General features: G+C 36.6%; 1 non-coding gene across 1 annotated transcript; it reads right to left on the reverse strand.

Annotated features, from left to right (window-relative positions):
* Positions 1-14382: 14382 nt before the first annotated feature.
* On the reverse strand, positions 14383-14486 carry LOC112768356 (small nucleolar RNA R71). The gene has a single exon (XR_003185792.1). It is a non-coding gene; the product is annotated as a small nucleolar RNA R71 (small nucleolar RNA).
* Positions 14487-26606: the final 12120 nt, after the last annotated feature.

Consider the following 26606-nt stretch of genomic DNA (forward strand, 5'->3'; position numbering starts at 1 on the left):
TCAACTAATAACATGCATTTCTAACTATCCTAATTCTAACAAAATGTAACAAAGCAAACTAACTTAATTGAACAGGAGGAGAATTTGGAATGCAGAGATGGAAGCAGGGGAACCTGGGAGGTTCTATGACAGAATTGGAAGAGGAAGAGGAGGGAGGGGTGGCGGAGAGTACTGCTGGCCCAGAGGTGGCGGCGGCGGTTCAGGGTCGGTGCGTGGGGTCGGCAGGAAGGGTTGAGAGGATAGAGAAGATGGGGAAGAAGAGAAGAAGGAGAGGGATGGGCAGTTGGCGGCGGTTGCGGGGTTACCGGCGGTGGCTGCGGTGTGAGGGTGATGGTGGTGAGTGGGGAGTGTGTGGGAGGAGAAGAGAAGGAGACGTTGGAGGGAAAATGACAAGAGGGGGCATAAGAGGGGTAGGGTTCTCGCGTCAGGGGTTAATGAAAAAAATCCACGCGTACGCGTGGATCACGCGTGGGCGAGGTCTTGGCAAAAATGCGTCGACGCATACGCGTCTTGGACGCGAACGCGTGAAAAGGGATAAATGAAGATGACGCATACGCGTGAAGCACGCATACGCGGCGACCAAAATTGTGCTAAACGCACAATTCCAGCGTCGTTTTGGCGCAACTCTCTGTTCAAATTGAGGGGGGCTAGAATTGACATGCAATGCGTGGGCATCGCGCACGCCCACGCGTGGTGCGCTAAAAATGAAATTGATGCGTACGCGTCACAGAGGTGTACGCGTGGCTCGAATTGTGCCTCTAGCACACCAGTCGCACGATTCCATCACAACCAAAGCCAATTACTCAATCAAAGCCAGGAAAATAAAAAATCTAACTTAAAACCCTCCCAAGAATTTTATCAAACACTTGGAAGGCACAACATAAAAGCATAAAAAAGCAATAAGAGATAATAAAATCCAATTAACCAATTGTAAGCATCAATGATAACTATTAAAGGAAGAAACAATAAATATGAAATATCTCAAATTGCATTAAAAGGGAAAATCAAATCTAACATGAGAATTCATAACTAAAGTGGCAACATAAAGTAATCAATAAGGAAAATAGATAAACTAGAATGCTAAGATAAATAAAAGTAGAAGAGAAACTAAATCAAACTAAGATAGAAATCTGAAATTAAGTAAAGCTAATCCTAAAATCCTAAACCTAGAGAGAGGAGAGAGCCTCTCTCACTAGAAATCTACATCTAAAACCTAAAAATTGTGTATGAGAAGTTGCGTCAATCGTTTTTCATGTTTCCCCCATTCTGCAGCTTCTATTCTGTGCTCTTCGGGCTTGGAACTGGGCCAAAAAGGAGCCCAGAAATTGCTCCCAGCGCTTTCTGCAATTTTTGCATGTGGCGCATGTCACGCGTACGCGTCATTTGGCAAAATTCCTGGTCACACATACGCGTCCGTCACGCGTGTGCGTCGCCTGTCTTCTGCGCTAGGCACGCATACGCCCATGCGTGCGCATCGCTGCCAGCTTCTCAAAACTTCACTTTCTCACATTCCTTCCACTTTGCATGTTTCCTTTCCATCCTCTAAGCCATTCCTGCCCTATAAAGCCTAAAAATACTCAACACATAGATCACGGTATCGAATGGTAATAAAGGATAATTAAAATTAACAGTTTAAAGGCTTAGGAAACATGTTTTCAACTATATTACAGAATCAGGAAGGATTTATAAAACCATGCAAATTATATGAATAAGTGAGCAAAGGATTGATAAAAACCACTCAAATTAACACAAGATAAACCATAAAATAGTTGTTTATCAATGGGTAATACCCAAAATAGCAATTTATGATAATATGCAATTTGTTAGATTCCATCATTAATGACTTTTTATCCACCTTGGTCAATCCCCTCAATGACCTTAATGAACCTTTCCCCTTGGAGTTCGAGAGAAATATGGAAGTAGATTTCACACAACCTCCTAACTATGGATTGAATGATAATGATAGTAGGGAAGACTTAGAGGAGGTTGGTGAGGAAGAATTAGAGAAGAATTGTGAGAAAGAGGTAAACAATCAAGAAGTTAAGGGCTTTCATGCAAGAGTCCAAAAGAGTAACTATATTCCAAGAGCAAATTGAGTGGGTGGCAATATTGCCAATGAGCTTCATCAGCCCACATCAATATGCTATCTTGGAGACGGATTATCAACTTAAGATCCTTCTTGGGTTGTTAAATGGTGGAGAATTGGAGGTTGGTCACAAAACGGGGTCAAGATTAATCAAAGAAGCCAAATCAATATTGGAATTCAAGTATGGTGCAAAGCTCAATTGAGAGGACTCCAGGATTTATTTGGGTGCTTTAACGGGAATGTTGGAGCTAGTTCATCCAAATTGAGACATAACAATCAATAAGAAAGTGGATGGATGATGAGTCCATATTTGATGGTATATTTTGACTCAATGTGGATGGATTCTAGCACATGAACTCACACTTAAGCTCCAAAATAGCATACTTTTGTGTTTGATCCCTAATTTGATCCTAAATGTGAAAACATGCAATTTTGTGCTTGAAATAAGCAATTTAATTCCACTCTTATTCCATTTGATGCCATGACATGTTTGTTGAGTGATTTCAGGCCTTGGAGGCAAGAATGGATAGCCAAAAGTGGAAGAAAGAATGTACAAGGGAGAAAACATGAAGAAAACAAAGAAAATCACACACAGACGCACAGGCAAGCGTGCATACGCCCAAGACCGCATCAGCCAAGTGTGTGTGCACACAAGCCAGCGTGCGGACGCACGAGAGGAAATTTCTATGTGTGCGTGCGCACAAGTACCCGTGCGTACGCACAGGAGCCGAAATAGCCAAGTGTGCGGACGCACACATCTGTGCGTCCGCACAAGACCCAACACGTGATTTCATTAATGAAACACGTGACTTGCATTTTCTGAGGCCTTTTGGCCTATTTTGGAAGGCTTGAAGGCTGAATTGGAGTGCTATATGAAGGAGAAATCAACACTTATGAGAAGAGCTCACTTAGATAGTTTTAGAGAGTAATTAGGAGTAGGAGTAGGAGTAGTGTAGCATTGCTCTCTTAGGGTTTTAATTTCCATCTCCATTGTAGCATTTTATAGCAAGCTTTTCTTTTGGATTTTGCTTCTTTAATTGTAAGTACTCTCAATTTCCTTTTTAATTACATTGTCTTTACTTGCATTTCCTTTTGGTTCAAGTTACTTATTCATATTTGCAATTTTGTGTTTCTTGAAGTTTTGATCAATGAATTTTATGTTTCATGCTTCCTTTATGTTTGATTTCTTGTTTATGATTGGTTTTGTTGATAGTTGGTTATAGTTTTCCATTTTCCTTTACAATTTCCCATGTTTTACTTTTATGCACGCAAGGTGTTTGTGAAAATTCCAACCTTAGATTTTGAGTAGATTTTCCCACCTTGGCTTATGGTTTGAGTTCCTAGGATACTAGAGTCATAATGTCCGACATTTAGTGGTAATTCTTGGGTAGTTAGTTGACTCTTGTTTCCATTGACGCTAGGTTTTTATCAACTAGTTTGGTATGTTAGCTAGGACTTATGGATTAAGGTCAATTATGCTTGCTTGACTTACTCCTCGATGGTTGGGGTTGACTAGGCGATATTGACTCATGATAATTACCATAGTTGTAGTTATGGCGATGATAGGATTCCTTGGATCCTCATTCCCAAGTCAAGGCTGTAACGACCCAATTTTCAATATGTCTAGATCATACCGGAAACTAAGCGCTACCAATTTGTCTTCCTAATTATTATCTATTATTTATCATATGAGCCTGATTCGTTGTTAAACGCGTAGTTAATTTGCGTGGTGTATTTTTTTTTTGAAAATGTTTGGATTAATAGACAGAATCATTTATAATCAATTCACAAGTAATAACTGATAAAACAGTTATAAACAACCACACAAAAATACATCACAAGTAGTTGACAACATTCGGTGATTCAGCCTTTATTAGCATATAGACTGTTAGTTAGAACACCCCTAGATATAGCTAAATAATATCTATATACATATATATACATACAACATCCCAGGTCCTGACCTGTTCAAGAGGTCCCTAAGCTGGCACCTAGGCTAGCCTAGACTCTATACTCACCTAGTCCCTCTAAACTACTAAAGCGAGGGAAAGTACGTTCTAGGTCTTCGAAACAAAAGTCAAGTGGAACGTCATCAAAAGATAGAACATCATCTGCTACTCCTCTGCACGATCAGAATTTTCCACAGGACGTCTCTCTGGTACCTCATGAAGTAGCCACACAATAGGAATCTCGTACACAGGATTTAGGTTAAAGTGCGCATACGAACAGGGTGCAGACATTGGCTGGTCTCACAGTATATACATATAATCAGAGAACGATATTCACCCTAGACTCAGAAGACTGCCTAGAGTGGAATCCCTTTTTGCGTACAATCGTCAGCGAACTACGGAAAGGAACTCTTACTTCCATCCGAAGGGGAAAGGGAGAGAGAAGGGGTAAGAACTGGGGAGTTCTTAGTAGGGTCGGGGTTATTAGTTACGTTCATTTATTTGGGGTCGATTAGTAGACGAATAACATAATATAGCGAAGCAGTAAACAGAAGATAAAGATAGAAAGAGAAAGTAGAGAGAAAAGAGAGCAGAACACAAACAAAAGAATACAAGAAAATAAAGCACAGAAATAGCATACGAGCAGACAAACATAAAGAAGTAGATCACACACAGAAAGGAATGCAACAGAGAATGATGCGCAGACTAGAATGATGCATGTCTAGCCCTAGCGCAGGCCATGAGCTCATGTGTCGGTTGGCTGCCCGCAATCCCGACATTTATCCGGTCACAAGTAATCCCGATTTCCCGGATACGATTTTCCGTTCCTAAATAAATGTGCATATAATAATAGCCACTCATTTGAGACAGCCTCTGCTTACTGCAGGAAAATATATATATACTCTGCTCTGCTCTGGGGAAGCGGAAAATGGCTGTAGGTAACTTAGTTTCCCTACAAAGGCTCTGGGTTGCATTAAGCAACTAACATATATTGAATATAGCTCTGGGTTGCATCAAGGAACTAATATATATATAAATATAGCTCTGGGTTGCATCAAGCAACTAATATATATATATATATATATATAGCTCTGGGTTGCATTAAGCAACTAATATATATATATATATATATATATATATATATATATATATATATATATATATATAAATATAGCTCTTTATTATATTACTCTTCTCTTTATATCTCTTTACTCTGTTCTGGTTTCTCTTTTCTCTGTATCTCTTTACTCTGTTTTAGTTACTCTGTTCTCCGTATCTCTTTTCTCTTCTCTGATTACTCTTTTCATCTGTATCTATATTACTCTTTTTCTCTTTATCTCTTTACTTTGCTCTGGTTACTCTGTTTTCTGTGTTTCTCTACTCTGCTCTAATTTCTCTGCTTAACGTATGTATTTAAAGTTTATATAAATTTCGGTATGAATAGTTCGCCTGCCCCAAGTATAGGTTCATTAAGTCTATACTGAAACAGTTTAACTTTTCATATAATACCTAACCCTAGTCGCAACTCAAGGACTAACTATGTTGCCCTAGTTCGTTCACTAATTTCTGTCTGTTTTTTCTGTTATTAAAACCTTACAGACTTTACTTTAGTTTTTATCTTTTCTTCAACTTTTTACCTTTCTTTTATCTTTGCCTCACTAATATGTTCTTACCACTCCCTAAGTGTTTTATGAAGGTAATTATGAGATTCTGCGCTTAAAGTTGTCTTTCTAAAGCTTTTACAAAAAACTGCCTTTTCCGCATTATTTTATTATTTTTATTAAAATATTATTTTTAATTTAATATTATTATTTAATATTTTATTATTATTTATTATTTTATTATTAAATTTTTGAAAATTAATTTTGCTTTAACCTTTAACCTTTAAAATTCACTTTTTACCATCCGTAACTTTTAATATTTCTACTTTTACCACCTTAACTTTTAGAAATTACAAAATAACCCCAAACACCAAAATATTTACTTCCTTGCCATTTTATGGATCAAAAAGGTGTTCTTCATTGTTCTTCACCACACTCAAAGTGTTCTTCCTGTTCTTCGTAAATTCTTCAGATTCTTTCTTTGTTTTTACCCGTTTTTCAGTCTTTTCAGCAACCGATTTTTACCATAATTCAAAATAAATTTCCAGCCACTAAAACCCCATCTTTTCTACATGATTTTAACACAAATTGAACCTCAATTTAAGCTCTAGGGTTTCGTTTTCCAGCAGCCACAAGAACACACATTCATAGCTTGAATTTCATCAAATTTCATCAAATTTTCACCAAAATTTCAACAAGAATTACTCATACAAACAATCAATTTCAAGCACAGACAAACCATATCATAATCACACAACTCAAACACAATCAATCAAGATTAAATTCGTCAATCCCTACCTGGTTTTGCTGCTCCTAATTCGGTTAAACTTTCAGGTGGTCCTTAAGCACTTTTTCCTCCTAAATCACATCAAGAACAACTTTAAATCCAAAAACTCTCAACTGAACAAATCTCACTCAGTATGTTAGGAAGAGATATCTCACCTTAGACTTGCTGGAAATTTACGTTTCTTGGCCCTCAAGTCAAGTTAAGCATGATTCCTAAGGAAGAACATCAAGAAAACACATGTTTTGCATGGTTTTCCTTAAAAACCGAATTGAAATGGGAGGGAGACAGCCATCTCACCTTATTTCCATCTTTGATAAGTTACATGGTTATGTAGAGGAAGAAGAGAGGATCATTTTGGTAAAATCGAAGTTTTGATTTAAGTTTTAGTTCAGAAGAAATCAAGCTTTGAAGATTAAGTGTTCATGAAAGTTTTTCTCTTTTCTCTCTTGTTATTTTCGGCCAAAATGATGAAATGAGACAGTCTTGGAGGTCTTGGGGGTGTAAGGTGAGTTGTGATTGGTTGGCTTGGAGGTGGATTAAAATAATATTAAAATATCTCTGGTGTACAACTACTAAAACTAGGTGTACCGAAACACTCGTAAAAACATCTTTAAAAATTATTTTCTGAGCTACTAGCATAAATGACACTAGTAACATATTTATTATGATAATAGAACATGTATAATGAGGCCTTAGCATTGCCAAATTCATCAGAGAGTGCTGGTGCTAAGCTGCACCAGTAAACCGTAAACCCGGTTAAACCGATTTTCTGTTTTTAACAAAAATAGACCAGGTAACCTTATAATATCATTCAAGCATTTTTTAATACTAATATAATGATAATATTATACTATTATCTCTTTCCTCTCATGAATTGAGTCCAGTTCGTCAAACAGAGACTATTTACGAAAATCAGAATCAAAACTGCCAACCAATACGGTTCAAAAACTAGGTTCTTCGCTATTGCATTATCGAGCTTGCCTCAAAGGAGGTTCTAGATTAAGGATGACATAATGATAATGAGGATTGAGATGCTTGATGATATAGCAGAGGTGTTCCCTTTACTAATCTTCTGGAGAAATCCGTACTTTCAGAAAAGATCTCATGTACTCGAAAATCAGGGTTGTTATATTCTACCCTCCTAAAAGAAAATTTTGCCCTCAAAATTTCAGTTACCTAGGAATAAATGCGGGTAATCAGCTTTCATTTTATCTTCCAGTTCCCAAGTGTGCTCTTCCTCTCCTCTTGGTTCCCATGCTACTTTGACTAAGCGAACAATCTTGCCTTTTAGCTGCTTATCACTTCTTTCTACGATTTGAACCGGTGATGCTTGATATGTCAAATCATTTCATAACTGTACTGTCTGTGGTTGTAAAACGTGACTCTTGTCGGGAATATATTTCTTAAGTTGCGAGTCATGAAAAACATCATGAAGGTTTGATAAATAAGGAGGAAGGACTATTTGATAAACTACAAGACCAACTTTTTTAAGTATCTGGAAAGGTTCTATGTATCGTGGGTTAAGCTTTTTAGTCTTAAGGGCTCTACCTATTCCAGTAATCGAGGTTACTTCTAGAAAGACACGGTTTCCGTTACTAAACTCTAAGGGTCTACGTCTATTATCGGCATGGCTCTTTTGACGGCTTTGTGCTGTTTGGATCTTCCGACGAATCTCCTTTACCTTCTCAGTAGTTTCTTACACTAAGTCTGAACCTAAGACACTAGCTTCTCCATCGTCATTCCAACACAATGGTGTCCGACATCTTCTTCCATAGAGAGTTTCATATGGTGCCATCCCGATACTTTATTGGAAACTATTGTTGTAGACGAATTTGACCAAAAGCAAATACTTATCCCAGCTGCTTTGGTTGTCTATCATACATGATTGTAACATGTCTTCTAATGCTTTGAGTTGCTAGCACCAAATTGATTTAGAAATTGACTTTTTGTCCCTTATTTGGTGATATTTTTAACAAGTACATATTGAATTCAGTGAATTGAATGGAATTGCCTGTTCATTATGATTTTTGAGTCAATATAATCACATCACAAGGTATTTTCTCCTTGCTAATGCTTTGCATTTGTTTGAGTTGACTTGAGTTGATTCTTATCAAGACTTGTCACTTTTTGTAGCAAGCACCTTCCCATGTGATTATTTGATTATTCTTAAGGATGAATTGGTAGTTCTCTTCGTCATTGCATTGGTTATTGTTGATTGTGCTATTTTCTATTAATCTTGCGCTTTCACTTGCATAACTTCAATATCCAATAATTCCTACATTCAATTCACTTTTGTTGTACTTGCCTAAGTTTGCATGTGTTTAGTTGATGCTCCTTCATTGCTTGAATCTTAGGCCATTTAATTGAGAAACTCATTCTTACTTTTGATAGTGTGGATGCCACTTTAACTGGCCGTTGTGTGTATTCCACACCACTATACAAACTTCCTCAATTAGATGCTTATTTGCTTACTCCTTTACCCTTTTGTGCCACTTGCCTTTTGATTCTTAATTATACTTTATCCATTCTTTTTGAGGATGAGACATGAAGGCAAAGAGCCGGGGGAGGAAGAAGAAACCGAGGATGGAGATGCCGAGCATACATGGAACTTGGCAATTCCACAAAACCCAAGCCCCCGCATCCACCAACCAAAGGCGGAAGCTTTTGAGAGACGTTCTCCCCGGATCGTATTCATGCACGGAGGACCGTGCAACGCTTAAGTGTGGCGGAGGATTCGTCATTATCGGGCTGTAAATTCCCTTTTCCGAACACTTTGCACTTTATTTTTGTTTTATTTTATTATGTTTCTTGTACATATTTGGAGTGTTTTAACTGTTGCATTGCATTTTCTTTTGGTATATATATCATAGTTATATCTATTGCATTTTGCATCTTTTTCTTAGTATATATTTTATAATAGAAGTTGTGATTGGATGATGTGAATAGTATAGCACCTAGTTCAATTATATCCTAATTGTTCATGTTAATTTTTACTTGTTGAAAATTAGGAAAAGAACTAGGAAATTTTGAAAATTTTTTGCATCTATCACAATATACATACATATAGGAAATAATTTTGGTGAAAAACAACAAGGATTTCCAAGAATTCTGTTTAAGGGCATTCTATTGAATTGATTGAAAATTTGTTTTTCAAACTTGCTTGAATGATTATTTTGGAACATAGATGAGAAAAGAACAAATACCTTGTGAGTTTTTGAGCTTGAATGAGTGGTTACATCTTTTAACCCCTAATTTTGTTCATGGTGTGATATATCTCTTCTATGATTGTAATCTTGGTTTTGCTTGATTCTTTATGTCCAATGATTGATGTTTTGAATTGCATTGAGCATGATTGAGGCCATCCTTGATAATAGCTCACTTACCCAAATAGCCTACCCTTTGTATCTACCATTGTTAAATCCCTTTGAGCTTTATTTACCCCATTGTTCTCGATATTAGTATATCACAACCCTAAGTGGAAAACCATGAATTTCCTTGGATTGTATCCTTGATTAGCTTCGGTTGAAGGAGTGTGTTACATTTAAGTGTGGGGGAATCTTTTGAGAAACTTTGGTAGTAAAAGAAAATGTTTAATTTGGGTATTCATTGAAAATTTGGAAAATGGGTGCATTCATGTATGAGCTATTGAACCATATGCATTGTCTTTTACAAAAAAAAATAAATAAATCATAAAAAGGGGACAAAAGTTACCCCAAAGAGAAAAGAAATGAATAAGGAATGCATATGTGATGTAAGTGAAAGAGCTTACATGAATGTGTGTGAAAAAAAGTGATGGAAGGTTAGGATTGCATTTTATTTTGATTTGGTTGATATAGGTTGGGTTGGATACTTAAACTAATCAAGGATTCAATCATTATAGTCCACTTGGCTATATTTACCTTACCTTACTGATGAGCGGATAATTTATACGCTTTTTGGGATTGTTTTTACATAGTTTTTAGTATAATTCAGTTAGTTTTTAGCATATTTTTATTAGTTTTTAAATAAAATTCACATTTCTGGACTTTACTATGAGTTTGTGTGTTTTTCTATGCTTTCAGGTATTTTTTGACTGAAATTGAGGGACCTAAGCAAAAATCTGATTCAGAGGCTGACAAAGGACTGCTGATGCTGTTGGATTCTGACCTCCCTGCATTCAAAGTGGATTTTCTGGAGCTACAGAACTCCAAATGGTGCGCTCTCAATTGCGTCGAAAAGTAAGCATCCAGGGCTTTCCAGAAATATATAATAGTCCATACTTTGCCCGAGTTTAGATGACCCAAACTGGCGTTCAACGCTAGTTCCATGCTGCATTCTAGAGTTAAACACCAGAAACAGGTTGCAAAGTGGAGTTAAATGCCAGAAATAGGTTACAAACTGGCTTTCAACTCCAAAAGAAGCCTCTACACGTGTAAAGCTCAATGCTCAGCACAAGCACACACAAAGTGGGCTCCAGAAATGGATTTCTGCACCATTTACTTATTTCTGTAAACCCTAGTAACTAGTTTAGCATAAATAGGACTTTTTACTATTGTATTAGACATCTTGGGACGTTTAGTTCTTAGATCATGGGGACTGGTCTCGCAACCATGCCTAGACCTTGTTCTTATGTATTTTCAACGGTAGAGTTTCTACACACCATAGATTAAGGTATGGAGCTCTGCTGTTCCTCATGAATTAATACAAAGTACTATTATTTTTCTATTCAATTCAAGCTTATTCCTATTCTAAGATATTCATTCGCACCTCAATATGAATGTGGCGATCGTGACACTCATTATCATTCCCTATGAACGCTTGCCTGACAACCACTTCCGTTCTACCTTAGATTGAATGAGTATCTCTGAGATTCCTTAATCAGAGTCTTTGTGGTATAAGTTAGAACCCATGGACGACCATTCATGAGATCCGAAAAGTCTAAAACTTGTCTGTGGTATTCCGAGTAGGATCTGGGAAGGAATGGCTGTGACGAGCTTCAAACTCGCGAGTGCTGGGCGTAGTGACAGACGCAAAAGGATAGTAAATCCTATTCCAGTATGATCGAGAACCGACAGATGATTAGCCATGCAGTGACAGCGCATTGGACCATTTTCACTGAGAGGACAGGATGTAGCCATTGACAACGGTGATGCCTAACATACAGCTTGCCATAGAAATGAGTATGAATGATTAGATGAAGACAGCAGGAAAGCAGAGATTCAGGAGGAATGGAAGCATCTCTATACGCTTATCTGAAATTCTCACCAATGAATTACATAAGTACCTCTATCTTTACTTTACGTTTTATTTATCTTTTAATTATAAAATCTCTATAACCATTTGAATCCGCCTGACTGAGATTTGCAAGGTGACCATAGCTTGCTTCAAGCCGACAATCTCCGTGGGATCGACCCTTACTCACGTAAGGTTTATTACTTGGACGACCCAGTGCACTTGCTGGTTAGTTGTGCGAAGTTGTGATAAAGAGTTGAGATTACAATTGTGCGTACCAAGTTGTTGGCGCCATTGATTATCACAATTTCGTGCACCGAGTTTTTGGCGTCGTTGCCGGGGATTGTTCGAGTTTGGACAACTGACAGTTCATCTGGTTGCTCAGATTAGGTAATTTTATTTTAATTTTATCCTTTTTGTTTTTATTATTCTTATTTTCGAAAAAAAATATTTTTCAAAAATATATTTTTCTTCAGAATTTTTAAGAATAAATTCTAGAGTTTCGTGAAGCACGTTGAAGCCTGGCTGGCTGTAAAAGCCATGTCTAATTCATTTAGACCGAGGCTTCCACTTATCAGCATATGAAGTTGGATGAAGTATCAGCTGTTGTATGTCTGATTTGTATCTGCTGAAGCTTGGCTGGCCATTGGCCATGTCTAGTGTTTTGGACCGGAGCTTTCACTGAAAGCTTGGCTGGCTAGTAAGCCATGTCTAATTCCTGGACTGGAGCTTTAGACTAACAGTGCAAGATTCCTGGAATTCCTATTAAAAATTTTGAAATCCTTATTTCTCTTTTTCCAATTTAATTTTCGAAAAATATACAAATAAATTTAATAAAATTATAAAACAAAAAATAATTTGATGTTTCTTGCTTGAATTTAGTGTCAAGTCATAAGTTTGGTGTCAATTGCATGTTTATCTCTTTCTTGCATTTTTCGAAAATTCATGCATTGCATTCTTCATGATCTTCAAGTTGTTCTTGGTAAGTCTTCTTGTTTGATCTTTAAAATTTCTTATTTTGTGTCTTTTCTTGTTTCTCATATACATTTTTGAATTATTAATGTCTCAACATTGAAAATTTCTAAGTTTGGTGTCTTGCATGTTTTTCTTTCTTGAAAATTTTTCAAAAATAAGTTCTTGATGTTCATCATGACATTCAAAGTGTTCTTGGTGTTCATCTTGACATTCATAGTGTTCTTGCATGCATCATGTGTTTTGATCCAAAATTCTCATGCATTGAGTCTTTTTGATATTTTTCTCTCTCATCATTAAAATTCAAAAAAAAAATCAAAAAATATCTTTCCCTTATTCTCTCATAAATTTTCAAAAATTTGAGTTGACTTTTCAAAACTTTTTAAAATTTAGTTGTTTCTTATGAGTCAAATCAAATTTTCAATTTAAAAATTCTATCTTTTTCAAATCTTTTTCAAAAAAAATCAAATCTTTTTCAATTTCCTTCTTAATATTTTTGAAAAATTTCAAAAATTATTTTCAAAATCTTTTTCTTGTTTTTATTTCATATTTTCGAAATTAATGCTAACAATTAATGTGGTTGATTCAAAATTTTTAAGTTTGTTACTTGCCTAGTAAGAAAGGTCCAATCTTTAAACTCTAGAATCATATCTTTTTAGTTTCTTGTTAGTCAAGTAATCAACTTTGATTTCAAAAATCAAATCTTTTCAAATTTCTTTTTCAAATCTTTTTCAAAATAAGTTTCAATCACATCTTTTTCAAAATCAATTTCAAAATCTTTTCTAACTTCTTATCTTTTCAAAATTTGATTTTCAAATCCTTTTCAATTAACCACTTAACTTTTTGCTTGATTTTTATCTTTTTCAAAACTACCTAACTAACTCTCTCTCTAATTTTCGAAAATCCCTTCCTTCTTTTTCAAATTTCCTTTTTGATTAACTAATTGTTTTAATTTCAATCTAATTTGATTTTAATTTTAATTCTTGAATTCTAACTTTAATTTTAAAATATTTTTATTTTATTTTGTTTAATTTTCGAATTCTTCTCTTCCTCATCTCTTTCTATTTATTTATTCATCTACTAACACTTCTCCTCCACCCAAAAATTCGAACCCCATCTCCCTCTTTGTGTTCGAATTTTCCTCTTCTCCTTCTTATATTCTTCTCTTCTTATACTTGCATAAGGAATCTCTATACTGTGACATAGAGGATTCCATATTTTCTTTTGTGTTCTCTTCTTTTTCATATGAGTAGGAACAAGGATAAGAACATTCCTGTTGAAGCTGATCCTGAACCTGAAAGGACTCTGAAGAGGAAGCTAAGGGAAGCTAAAGCTCAACTCTCTAGAGAAAATCTGACAGAAATTTTCGAAAGGAAAGGAGACATGGCCGAAAATAATAACAATGAAAGGAAGATGCTTGGTGACTTTACTGCACCAAATTCCAATTTACATGGAAGAAGCATCTCAATCCCTGCCATTGGAGCAAACAATTTTGAGATTAAACCTCAACTAGTTTCTCTGATGCAACAGAACTGCAAGTTTCATGGACTTCCATTTGAAGATCCTTTTCAGTTCTTAACTGAATTCTTGCAGATCTGTGATACTGTTAAGACCAATAGGGTTGATCCCGAGGTCTACAGGCTCATGCTTTTCCCGTTTGCTATAAGAGGTAGAGCTAGAATTCGGTTGGACTCTCAACCTAAAGATAGCCTGAACTCTTGGGATAAGCTGGTCACGGCTTTTTTAGCCAAGTTCTTTCCTCCTCAAAAGCTTAGTAAGCTTAGAGTGGATGTTCAAACCTTCAGATAGAAAGATGGTGAATCCCTCTATGAAGCTTGGGAGAGATATAAGCAACTGACCAAAAAGTGTCCATCTGACATGCTTTCAGAATGGACCATCCTAGATATATTCTATGATGGTCTGTTTGAGCTATCAAAGATGTCACTGGACCATTCTGCAGGTGGATCTATTCACCTAAAGAAAACACCTGCAGAAGCTCAAGAACTCATTGACATGGTTGCTAACAACCAGTTTATGTACACTTCTAAGAGGAATCCTGTAAGTAATGGGACGCCTCAGAGGAAGGGAGTTCTTAAAATTGATGCTCTGAATGCTATATTGGCTCAAAACAAAATATTGACTCAGCAAGTCAATATGATTTCTCAGAGTCTGAATAGAATGCAAGCTGCATCCAACAGTACTCAAGAGGCATCTTCTGAAGAAGAAGCTTATGATCCTGAGAACCCTGCAATAGCCGAGGTGAATTACATGGGTGAACCTTATGGAAACACCTATAACCCCTCATGGAGAAATCATCCAAATTTCTCATGGAAGGATCTACAAAAGCCTCAACAAGGCTTTAATAATGGTGGAAGAAATAGGTTTAACAATAGTAAACCTTTTTCATCATCCACTCAGCAACAGACAGAGAATTCTGAGCAGAATCCATCTAGCTTGGCAAATATAGTCTCTGATCTATCTAAAGCCACTGTGAGTTTCATGAATGAAACAATGTCCTCCATTGGAAATTTGGAGGCACAAGTTGGCCAGCTGAGTAAAAGAGTCACTGAAACTCCTCCTAGTACTCTTCCAAGCAATACAGAAGAAAATCCAAAGAGAGAGTGCAAGGCCATTGATTTAACCATCATGGCCGAACCTACAAGGGAGGGGGAGGACGTGAATCCTAGTGAAGAAGACCTCCTGGGACGTCCAGTGACCAATAAGGAGTGTCTCTTAGAGGAACCAAAGGAATCTGAGGCTCATCTAGAGACCATAGAGATTCCAATGAACCTCCTTCTGCCCTTCATGAGCTCGGATGAGTATTCTTCTTCTGAAAATAATGAAGATGTTACTAAAGAGCAAGTTGCGAAGTATCTTGGTGCAATCATGAAGCTGAATGCCAAATTATTTGGTAATGAGACTTGGGAAGATGAACCTCCCTTGCTCACCAATGAACTGAATGCATTGGATAGGCAGAAATTACCTCAAAAGTAGCAAGATCCTGGTAAATTCTTAATACCCTGTAACATAGGCACCATGACCTTTGAGAAGGCTCTGTGTGACCTGGGGTCAGGAATAAACTTAATCCCACTCTCTGTAATGGAGAAACTAGGAATCCTTGAGGTACAGGCTGCCAATTTCTCATTTGAGATGGCAGACAAATCTATGAAAATGGCTTATGAACAAGTAGAGGACGTGTTAGTAAAGGTTGAAGGCCTTTACATCCCTACTGATTTCATAATCCTGGACACTGGAAAGGATGTGGATAATTTATACGCTTTTTGGCATTATTTTTACATAGTTTTTAGTGTAATTCAGTTAGTTTTTAGCATATTTTTATTAGTTTTTAAATAAAAATCACATTTCTAGACTTTAATATGAGTTTGTGTGTTTTTCTATGATTTCAGGTATTTTCTGACTGAAATTGAGGGACCTGAGCAAAAATCTGATTCAGAGGTTGACAATGGACCGCTGATACTGTTGGATTCTGACCTCCCTGCACTCAAAGTGAATTTTCTGGAGCTATAGAACTCTAAATGGCGCGCTCTCAGTTGCGTTGGAAAGTAGACATCCAGGGCTTTCCAGAAATATATAATAGTCCATACTTTTCCTGAGTTTAGATGATGCAAACTGGCGTTCAACGCCAGTTCCATGCTATATTCTGGAGTTAAACGCCAGAAACAGGTTGCAAAGTGGAGTTAAACGCCAGAAACAGGTTACAAACTAGCGTTCAACTCCAAGAGAAGCCTCTACACGTGTAAAGCTCAATGCTCAGCCCAAGCACACACAATGTGGGCCCCAGAAATGGATTTCTGCACCATTTACTTATTTCTGTAAACCCTAGTAACTAGTTTAGCATAAATAGGACTTTTTACTATTGTATTAGACATCTTGGGACGTTTAGTTCTTAGATCATGGGGGCTGGTCTCGCGGCCACGCCTAGACCTTGTTCTTATGTATTTTCAACGGTAGAGTTTCTACACACCATAGATTAAGGTGTGGAGCTCTACTGTTCCTCATGAATTAATAAAAAGTACTATTGTTTTTCTATTCAATTCAAGCTTATTCCTATTCTAAGATATTCATTCGCACCTCAATATGAATGTGATGATCGTGACACTCATCATCATTCCCTATGAACGCGTGCCTGACAACCACTTCCGTTCTACCTTAGATTGAATGAGTATCTCTGAGATTCCTTAATCAGAGTCTTCGTGGTATAAGTTAGAACCCATGGACGACCATTCGTGCGATCCGAAAAGTCTAAACCTTGTCTATGGTATTCTGAGTAGGATCTGGGAAAGAATGCCTGTGACGAGCTTCAAACTCGCAAGTGCTGGGCATAGTGACAAATGCAAAAGGATAGTAAATCCTATTCCATTATGATCGAGAATCGACAGATGATTAGCCATGCAGTGACAGCGCATTGGACCATTTTTACTGAGAGGATAGGATGTAGCCATTGACAACGGTGATGCCTAACATACAGCTTGCCATAGAAAGGAGTATGAATGATTGGATGAAGACAGCAGGAAAGCAGAGGTTCAGGAGGAATGGAAGCATCTCTATACGCTTATCTGAAATTCTCACCAATGAATTACATAAGTACCTCTATCTTTACTTTACGTTTTATTTATCTTTTAATTATAAAATCTCTATAACCATATGAATCCGCCTGACTGAGATTTGCAAGGTGACCATAGCTTGCTTCAAGCCGACAATCTCCGTGGGATCGACCCTTACTCACGTAAGGTTTATTACTTGGACGACCCAGTGCACTTGCTGGTTAGTTGCGCGAAGTTGTGATAAAGAGTTGAGATTACAATTGTGCGTACCAAGTTGTTAGCGCCATTGATGATCACAATTTCGTGCACCACTTACCCTAACCCCATTACAACCATATGAAGTCCTCATGATAATTGCATTCATGCATCACTTGTTTGTTGATTGTTAGATGAAAAGTAAATCCTTGAAAGCATGACTGGAAGGAGATTTGAGTGAATTGACCCTAAACACTGAGCGTTGAGAGTGTATACACACCTAGTGAGGGTTTCGTGATGCGAGCGGAAATCAGCCAATTAAGAAATTATAGTAAGAACAGTGTTGTAAGTACAGTTCTTAACCGACGAAAATCCGCTTATCAATTTAGAAGGGTTGTCACAAATTTAGAATAAAAATACTAGGAGTAGAAATCCCAGGTCGTCTCCCAACGAGTTGACAAAAGGGTGCTATTTTATTAATCGAGAGTTTTCTGAGAAATTTTAAGAGTTGGAAAATGGAAAAAATAAATAATTGTAAATTAAGCAGTATAAATTAAAAGAGGTTTTATATAATCAAAATAAAAAGCCTTGACCGGGGAAAGGATTAATTGGAAATTCTATCCTTGTTGGAATTCGCTCAAGTGTAGTATCAAGAGGTTGTTGTTTTCACTTAGTTAACCCTTACTAAATAAAGGAAAGTCAAGTGATTGAGCTAACTCTTATTCGTAAGTCCTAATCCTCTCCTTATGGAAGGATTAGCATTAGTAAATAGAGAATTAGCCAACAACTTCCAATTTAACTAATCTCTTGAGCATTCCAACTCAAGGGTCTCTTTTTACTTAAACCCCAAGTAAATTTGGGAGTCTACTCCATTGACATGAATATAACGTTCACAGAAATATAAGAAGAAGACATGATAAATTAAATAAAATAGGAAATGAAAATTAATTAAAAGTAAAAATATTTCTTTGCATTAATAAATCCCAAAATGCAACATACGTATCTGAACAGGGTTAATAAGTAATCAAAAGAGTAAAGGAATAAGAAAACAAACTAGAATAATGAGTGTGTAGAAAACTATAAAAACTATGAGTGTGTAGAAAACCTAGAGGAAGTGTGTTTTTTCTCTAAGATTCTAATCTAAAACTAAAAACTATGCGAATGAGAATGTTTGTTGAGTCTCTACTTGTCCCCTGGCTCTAGTCTATGTTTTTTGGCCAAAAACTAGGTCCAAACTTAGCCCAAAATCGCCCCCAGCGTTTTCTGCAGGTAGCGCATGTCATGCGTACGCGTCAGCCACGCGTACGCGTCACTAGTCAACTTTGCGTGTCACGCGTACGCGTCAGGTATGTGCACGCATCGCTGTGCGAACTCCAATTCACGCACACGCGTGAGCCATGCATGCGCGTCACTTCTCGCAGGTTGTCTCCTTTATTTGTTGTGCTCATTCCATTTTTGCAAGCTTCCTTTCTATCCTCTAAACCATTCCTACCCTATAAAGCCTGAAAGCACTTAACACATAGATCACGGCATCAAATGGTATAAAGGGGAATTAAAATACACAATTTAAAGGCTTAGCAAGCAAGTTTTCAATTATAGCACAAAATTGGGAAGGAATTGTAAAATCATGCAAATAGTATGAATAAGTGTGCAAAAAATTGATAAAAACCACTCAATTGAGCATAAGATAAACCATAAAATAGTAGTTTATCAATCTCCCCACACATAAACATTAGCATGTCCTCATGCTAAGCTCAAGGAGATAAAAAGAATGAATGGGGGAAAGTAAGACTCATGAGATACAACCTATGAATGCAACTATATGCCATGATGATTCTGTCTACTTGGTTAAAAGTAAATAAGTTCTACAAGACAAAAACAAATCAGATTCCACTAATTTAAATCACACAATAAAAGAAAAGTAAACTTGTAAGAGGACAGCTCATGAAAGCAGGGAACATAGAATCAAGTATGGAACCTTCACTAGTAGTGGATATTCACTCTAATCGCTCAAGTGTCTAGGTTTAATTCACTCTACTCTTCTCTAGTCATTCTTTCTAAACTTTGTTCTTCATCTAACCAATCAACAAAAATTTAGTATACAAATGCAAACATCATGAGGTCTTTTCAAGGTTGTTATGGGGTGATGGGTGGAAATTCGATGTCAACACAAACTCACCGACAAGTGTACCGGGTCGCATCAAGTAGTAATAACTCACAAGAGTGAGGTCGATCCCACAAGGATTGATGGATCAAGCAACTTTAGTGAGGTGATTAGTTTAGTCAAGCTAACAGTGGTGAATTGGATGAAATTAAAGCAATAGAACATAAATTGTAGGAATTAGTGATGCTCCAGTGGAGCGTTCAGTTGGGAAAGTGAACGCCCCGTTCATTCCCTTTGGTGCGCCAATTTAGTGCGTGCCTTTCTTGGTTGGCGTTCGCTTATTGAGCGTTGCGCTCCAAATTTGAGCGCTTGGCTTCCTTTGGTTGAGCACTTCCTTTGGTGGAGCGCTTCCTCATGGGCATTCCCTTAGCGAACACTACGCTCAAACCTTGAGCGCCCTTAGTGTGTGGGATGGCCCGAGCTTGCCTCCCAAGCTTGAATTCACGCAAAAGTTCAAAAAGTAAACGTGGCGCTCACTTCCAAAGTGAATGCTCATTGTTTAATGAATGCTAACGCTCTCTTGCTTAATGAATGTTGCTTCCTTGCTTTAACTTTGCTTTCATTGGCTTTATTAGTAATGCCAATTACTCGTTCATTCATTTCATTCATTCTCAATTAATAATGCCAATGCGTTAATAATGCATGGTTCATGATGGCATTAATAATTAAATGCATGCATGCTTTAATTTACTTTATTATATTACTTAGTCATGCCAATGCATTAACGTAAAGCTTGATTTGCCAATTGGCATTAGTAATAAATGTTTCCTGCATGCATGTTTTAATTATCAATTCATGGTAATGCATGCATAAGATATTAATACTAATGTATCATGTTACTAATGCCAAGGCTTCATGGTTATAGGCCACGCTTTTAAAAGCGTGGCCTAAGGTTCCAAAGCGTGCTCAAACTTTAAAGTATGCCCCAAAATCCTTCTTTTCTTCTTTTGAGCTTATTTTGTGGTTTTTTTGCTTCTTTTTCTTCTTATTTCCTACAAAGTTTATAAAATCAAAAGATCAAGGAAATATACCTTTTAAGCACAAAAGCATGCAATATTTAAGCATTAATCATCAATTTCTTGTATGAAAAAGCATAGAAAAACATGACATGATGACATGTCATCACAACACCAAACTTAAACCTTGCTTGTCCCCAAGCAAGAAAAGAATCATGCAGTAATTTTTGACAAACTAAGGTGAGAAGAATAGTAAGTTAATGTTCATGGTTGGCTAGTTTTCTATGCATGCTACAGTCACAAAAGAAATAGATGATTGATGCTTCTATCTAGCTTATTTTATGAAATCTTTTCCTTATATTTCTTCCTTGAAACAGCTTTTGATTTTCTTTTTAGCTTCTCCTTTTGGATGCTTTGCTCCATGAGTTGATAACAAAGCTACGATTCTAAATTCTTTGTTTTCAAGTATTACCACTTGATACATAAGCTCCACAAGTATTTAATTAGAGGACTTCATTAAGCTCATTTGTTTCTTTGCTTGACTCTCTAATTATTGATGCTCAAAGCCTTGAGCTTTGAGGGAGTGCTTTTGCACTTGAGCCTAACCTTGACTCTAGGTGTTTTATTTTTAAGCTTTTTGCCTGATACATAAACACCACAAGTACTTAACAACTTAATTGTCATTGGTACTCAGAGCCTTCAGCTTTCTCATTCTTTCCCTTTTTCTTTCTTGCCTTATTTGCATTTGCTTCTTTCAAAGTTTTCATGATTTCAAAAATTTCATAAAATGTCCTAGATGAAAACTTCAATTAAATAAAATCTAATGCAATTGAGCAACAATTAATCATACTAGCTTTCCAAAACTTGTATGCTTATATGCTGCATTCTTCTTTAATGACCTTGTTTGTTTATAACCATGATGCTTTATTGCTTTTGAACTCACAAAATTCAAGATGGTAGTCATAATGTCACAACAACATGTTACAATTCAAAATTCAGGCTATGCTTATTCATACCACACATGCATACTGAGAAGATAAAGATAATCATGAAATTTACAATGCTGGAAGTAAGTAGGAGGAGAAAGGAGCGTTACCACCTTGTAGTTCATCTTCCTTGTTGTTGTCCTTTTCCTCCTATTCCTCCCCTTCCCATGCCAAACTCAGAATGCTTGCTCATCCTCAAGCAACAATTATAACAGTGGTAATGGGGCTAAGATGGATCATGAGTGTCTTACACAATGAAATATTAATAGTACATGTGTTTAAGCAAGCAAAATAAAAAATAACCATCAAGGCACAGGAAACAGAGACATTGTGATTGCAAACATAAGATGATACATTGCTTAAAAATATAAGTGGCACACTAAACTTAGTGTGACACTTTCACTTAGAATTGATGCAAGTATCTAGTATGGATTGGGATCAAATTTTGTTGCATAGCAACACCAAACTTAGAATGCAACCATATGTCAATTTATTTGAACTAAAACTAAACAAAGGGAACTGTTATATGTTAAATACAATCACGAAGCAAAGAATCTGTCATGAGTAAGGATTTCTTGGTGAGGTATTTAACAAAAACAGTCAAGGAGCAAAATAAATAAAAGCATTAAAAATAAAGAAATGACTAAAGTAAATAGAATAACAAAGTGTCAAACCAAAAGAAAAGAATAAAACTACAGAGGCATTATGATTATGCAGACAAATAATGTTGCTAAATAAATTGCATAGAAAATAAGTGGCACACCAAACTTAGAATCTCAGTGTGACACTTTCATTTTTGATTTGATGCAATCATCCAGAAATATTGAAAAAAAATTGTTGCAGGGCAACACCAAACTTAGAATGTAATCATATGCCAATTTATTGAAATTTAAACAAAGGAAAGAAAGAAAATAAACCAAGCAGAGAAATGAAATGTTACCTAAGGTTGGGTTGCCTCCCAACAAGCGCTCTTTTAGTGTTATTAGCTTGACATGTTTTTCGTCACTTTCTTCCTCTTTTTCCAGTTTGTTAAGAGGAATGACCTCAAGGGGAGAGATGAACCAGCTAGTGTCCCCTGTCTTGATTTCTGGATCAGGGGGGATTGTTTGCAGTTGACCTTTTCTTCTTCATGGATATGATCAATTGTGGGTTAGTCACAATCCTCTTCTCGGTGTTGTTGTCAGTTGCCTTCACTTCTTTGATTTCAAGACTTGGTGGTTGTGTGAGTGGTGGAGCATTATCTTCGTCAAAAGCTTCTTGAAACTGTGGTTCAATGAACTCATCTTGTATGTAATTCTCTGTTTCAATTGAATGTGAATCTCCTTGACTGTCTTCCTCCATTTCTTCTTCATGATTTTCCATTAAGTCCTTTGGGAGGGAATCTTCATGTTCCATTGTCACTTCAATTAGCCTCTGTGGATATGGAATCCTTGGCTCATATACCTCCACAACCTCCTCCTCCATTGAAATTTCACTTGATACAGTAGCCTTTTCATCTTGCTCTTCTACTTCCTCCTTCACATCCACCAATTAATCTTCATCTTCCTTGCTTAGCAATTCATTGTTTCTCCTTGCTTGCTCCAAATATCCATCCATCTTATTACAAAGGGTTTCTTGTTCTTTCCAAGAGTCTATGGATGTTTGTAAGTATTGTTCAAATTAGCTTAAGGGATGAAGGTTGAGAGAGATTTTGTGGGCATGAATGTATTGTGATGATGTTTTGAGGGGCATGAAATGAATTTTCTGAATTGTGGAACGAATTTTGTGGTTGGTATGGATCATGGAGGAAACTTTGTGTTGAGGCATCATCAAGTGATGAAGGATTTTCATATGAGAAACTGGGAGGTGAGGTTGGATAGTTTTGCATGAATGAATTGAAGGTTTGCTCAAGTGATAATGGCTTTTGATTAATGGAGTATGACATATTGAGTGCTGTCTGAGTTTGATCCTCCCAATCACAACTTGAAGAATTGTGGAATTCATCATAGTATGGATCATCTTGTTGCATTGGGGGACAATTTTGCATGAATTTATTGAAAGCACACTCCAGTGATGATGTCTCTTGATGAGTATCATATGGAGCATTAAAATTCCCTTCCCAGCCATAGTTTGTGTCAGTGTCACAACAGTGTGATTCACTTTGTGGCTCTGGAAGGAAATTCATTTCAATTGATTGTTCACACTCTTGTTGATATGCCCAGTCACTATGAGGATAATGACATAAATCATGTTGTGATTCTGGACAGTATCTCATGTGATCTGCTTGGTCAATTTCTGAAGCATATCCCCATTGATTGGGTTGCTTAGAATCTATTAATTCTTGGTGATACTCCCAGCCACCATTAGGATACTGATATGAATCATTTTGTGGTGTTGGATAATATTCCATGAATTTGTCTTGCTCATCTTGTGGCTCTGAAGCATATCTCCATTGATTGGAGTGCTCAAAATTTGTGATTTCTTAGTGATGTTCCCAGCCACCATTAGAATAGTCAATTGGTGGTGGTGGGTAATATCCCATAAAACTTGTTTGATCACAAGATGAGTTGAACTCCATTTGAATTTTGTAAAATACATCACCAGTAAAAGTTGAAATTCATGTCATAGAGAAGAATTTCTTAGTGAGGCAATAACTCAAACACCTTGGTTTTAGCAGAAAATAGAAAATTAAAAGAACAAAAACAAAGCAAAATGCTTAATCTAGACTTCTTACCCACTTAATCATTGTCGATCTATATCAATCCCCGGCAACGGCGCCAAAAACTTGATGGGTGGAAATTCGATGTCCACACAAACTCGTCGGCAAGTGTACCGGGTCGCATCAAGTAGTAATAACTCACAAGAGTGAGGTCGATCCCATAGGGATTGATGGATCAATCAACTTTAGTGAGGTGATTAGTTTAGTCAAGCTAACAGTGGTGAATTGGATGAAATTGAAGTAACAGAACATAAATTGCAGGAATTGTAAAATACAGAAAGTAAATGGCAGAATATTAAAGAGCAAGAAACGTAAATTGCATCAAATGTAAAGGGAATTGGGTGTAGGGAATTTAAAGGAAGCAGTAAACCATATCTCAGAACAATTGCAGAAGAGTTAAATTGCATGAAAAGTAAACCAGATTGATGAACATGAACAGAAACATAAAATTTGCAGAAAAGGAAATTGTATTAGAAGAGGAAATTATAGCAGAAGATTGGAATTTCATAAACTGAATTCAATATAACTGAAATGTAAAAGTGCAAAAGAATTAAAGTGTATCAAGGGAGAGCCTTTTATTCTACTCCTAATCCTACTCCTACTGCTGCCTGGCAGCCCAACCGAACTTCCCAATGAAATGGAATTGATGCCTTTATATAGTCTTTACAAAATTAAAATCAAATTAAAATTGAAAACAAATTAGAATTTAAATAAAATTCCTAATCTAGCTTTTTCTTGTGCCTTTGAATCATGTCAATGGGCTTTGCTTGCTTTGGGGCTTCAATTAAATGGGGTGATTTGGATTTGACCTTGAATAAGTGGGTCAGGGTTGGCATGGTGATGGTCCAGTGGAGCGTTCAGTTGGGAAAGTGAACGCCCCGTTCATTCCCTTTAGTGCGCCAATTTGGTGCGTGCCTTTCTTGGTTGGCGCTCGCTTATTGAGCACTGCGCTCCAAATTTGAGCGCTTGGCTTCCTTTGGTTGAGTGCTTCCTCATGGGCGTTCCCTTAGTGAACGCTACGCTCAAACCTTGAGCGCCCTTAGTGTGTGGGATGGCCCGAGCTTGCCTCCCAAGCTTGAATTCACGCAAAAGTTCAAAAAGTGAACGTGGCGCTCACTTCCAAAGTGAACGCTCAATGTTTAATGAACGCTAGCGCTCTCTTGCTTAATGAACGTTGCTTCCTTGCTTTAACTTTGCTTTCATTGGCTTTACTAGTAATGCCAATTACTCGTTCATTCATTTCATTCATTCTCAATTAATATTGCCAATGCGTTAATAATGCATGGTTCATGATGGCATTAATAATTAAATGCATGCATGATGCCAATTACTAGTAATGCCAATTACTCGTTCATTCATTTCATTCATTCATACTTTATTATATTACTTACTCATGCCAATACATTAACGTAAAGCTTGATTTGCCAATAGGCATTAGTAATAAATGTTTCATGCATGAATGCTTTAATTATCAATTCATGGTAATGCATGCATAAGATATTAATACTAATGTATCATGTTACTAATGCCAAGGCTTCATGGTCATGGACCACGCTTTTAAAAGCGTGGCCTAAGGTTCCAAAGCATGCTCAAACTTTAAAGTGTGCCCTAAAATCTTTCTTTTCTTCTTTTGAGCTTATTTTGTGCTTTTTTGCTTCTTTTTCTTCTTATTTCCTACAAAGTTTATAAAATTAAAAGATCAAGGAAATATACCTTTTAAGCACAAAATCATGCAATATTTAAGTACTAATCATCAATTTCTTGTATGAAAAAGTATAGAAAAATATGACATGATGACATGTCATCATGGGGCTAAGGTAAGGGTAAGGATATATGTATGGCCAAGTGAGCTGTAATATGGATCTTTGATTAACCTAAGCTCTCACCTAACACACACACTCTATGTAATTCCAAAATCATGCCTAGCTACCCATAATTTCCACTTTTGTATCACATACTCATGTACCAAATTTTTAATTTTATCATATGCATTGATCCTTCATTAAACTTAACATTGGGGTAATTTTTTCCCCTTATTTATTTATTTATTTATTTAAATATTTTTTTGGTTTAAATTTTTTTATGAACATGAAAGCAAACATAACATGTCAATACACATGGATTTTTAATTTTCTGATCTCACATGAGTAGGTACCCAAATTTCCAATATTTTGTCAATAGAACATTGTACACTTTCATCAACCCAAGTTCCCACAGTTCCTCACACTTAATTAATACACAACCTCTAACTTAAGCTAACCAAAGATTTACTTGGGGTAATTAATTATTTTTCCACTAAAGGCTAGTGATGTGGTAAAATATAGAACAAAAGGGGATTAAAAGGCTCAAAGTGGCAAACAAAGGTAATTGAAATGGTAGGCTATTTGGGATGAGTGAGCTAATAAAAAATAATGGCCTCAATCATATATATGCAAG

This window comes from Arachis hypogaea, chromosome 17, assembly GCF_003086295.3.
Source record: "Arachis hypogaea cultivar Tifrunner chromosome 17, arahy.Tifrunner.gnm2.J5K5, whole genome shotgun sequence".
Taxonomy (NCBI): Eukaryota; Viridiplantae; Streptophyta; class Magnoliopsida; order Fabales; family Fabaceae; genus Arachis; species Arachis hypogaea.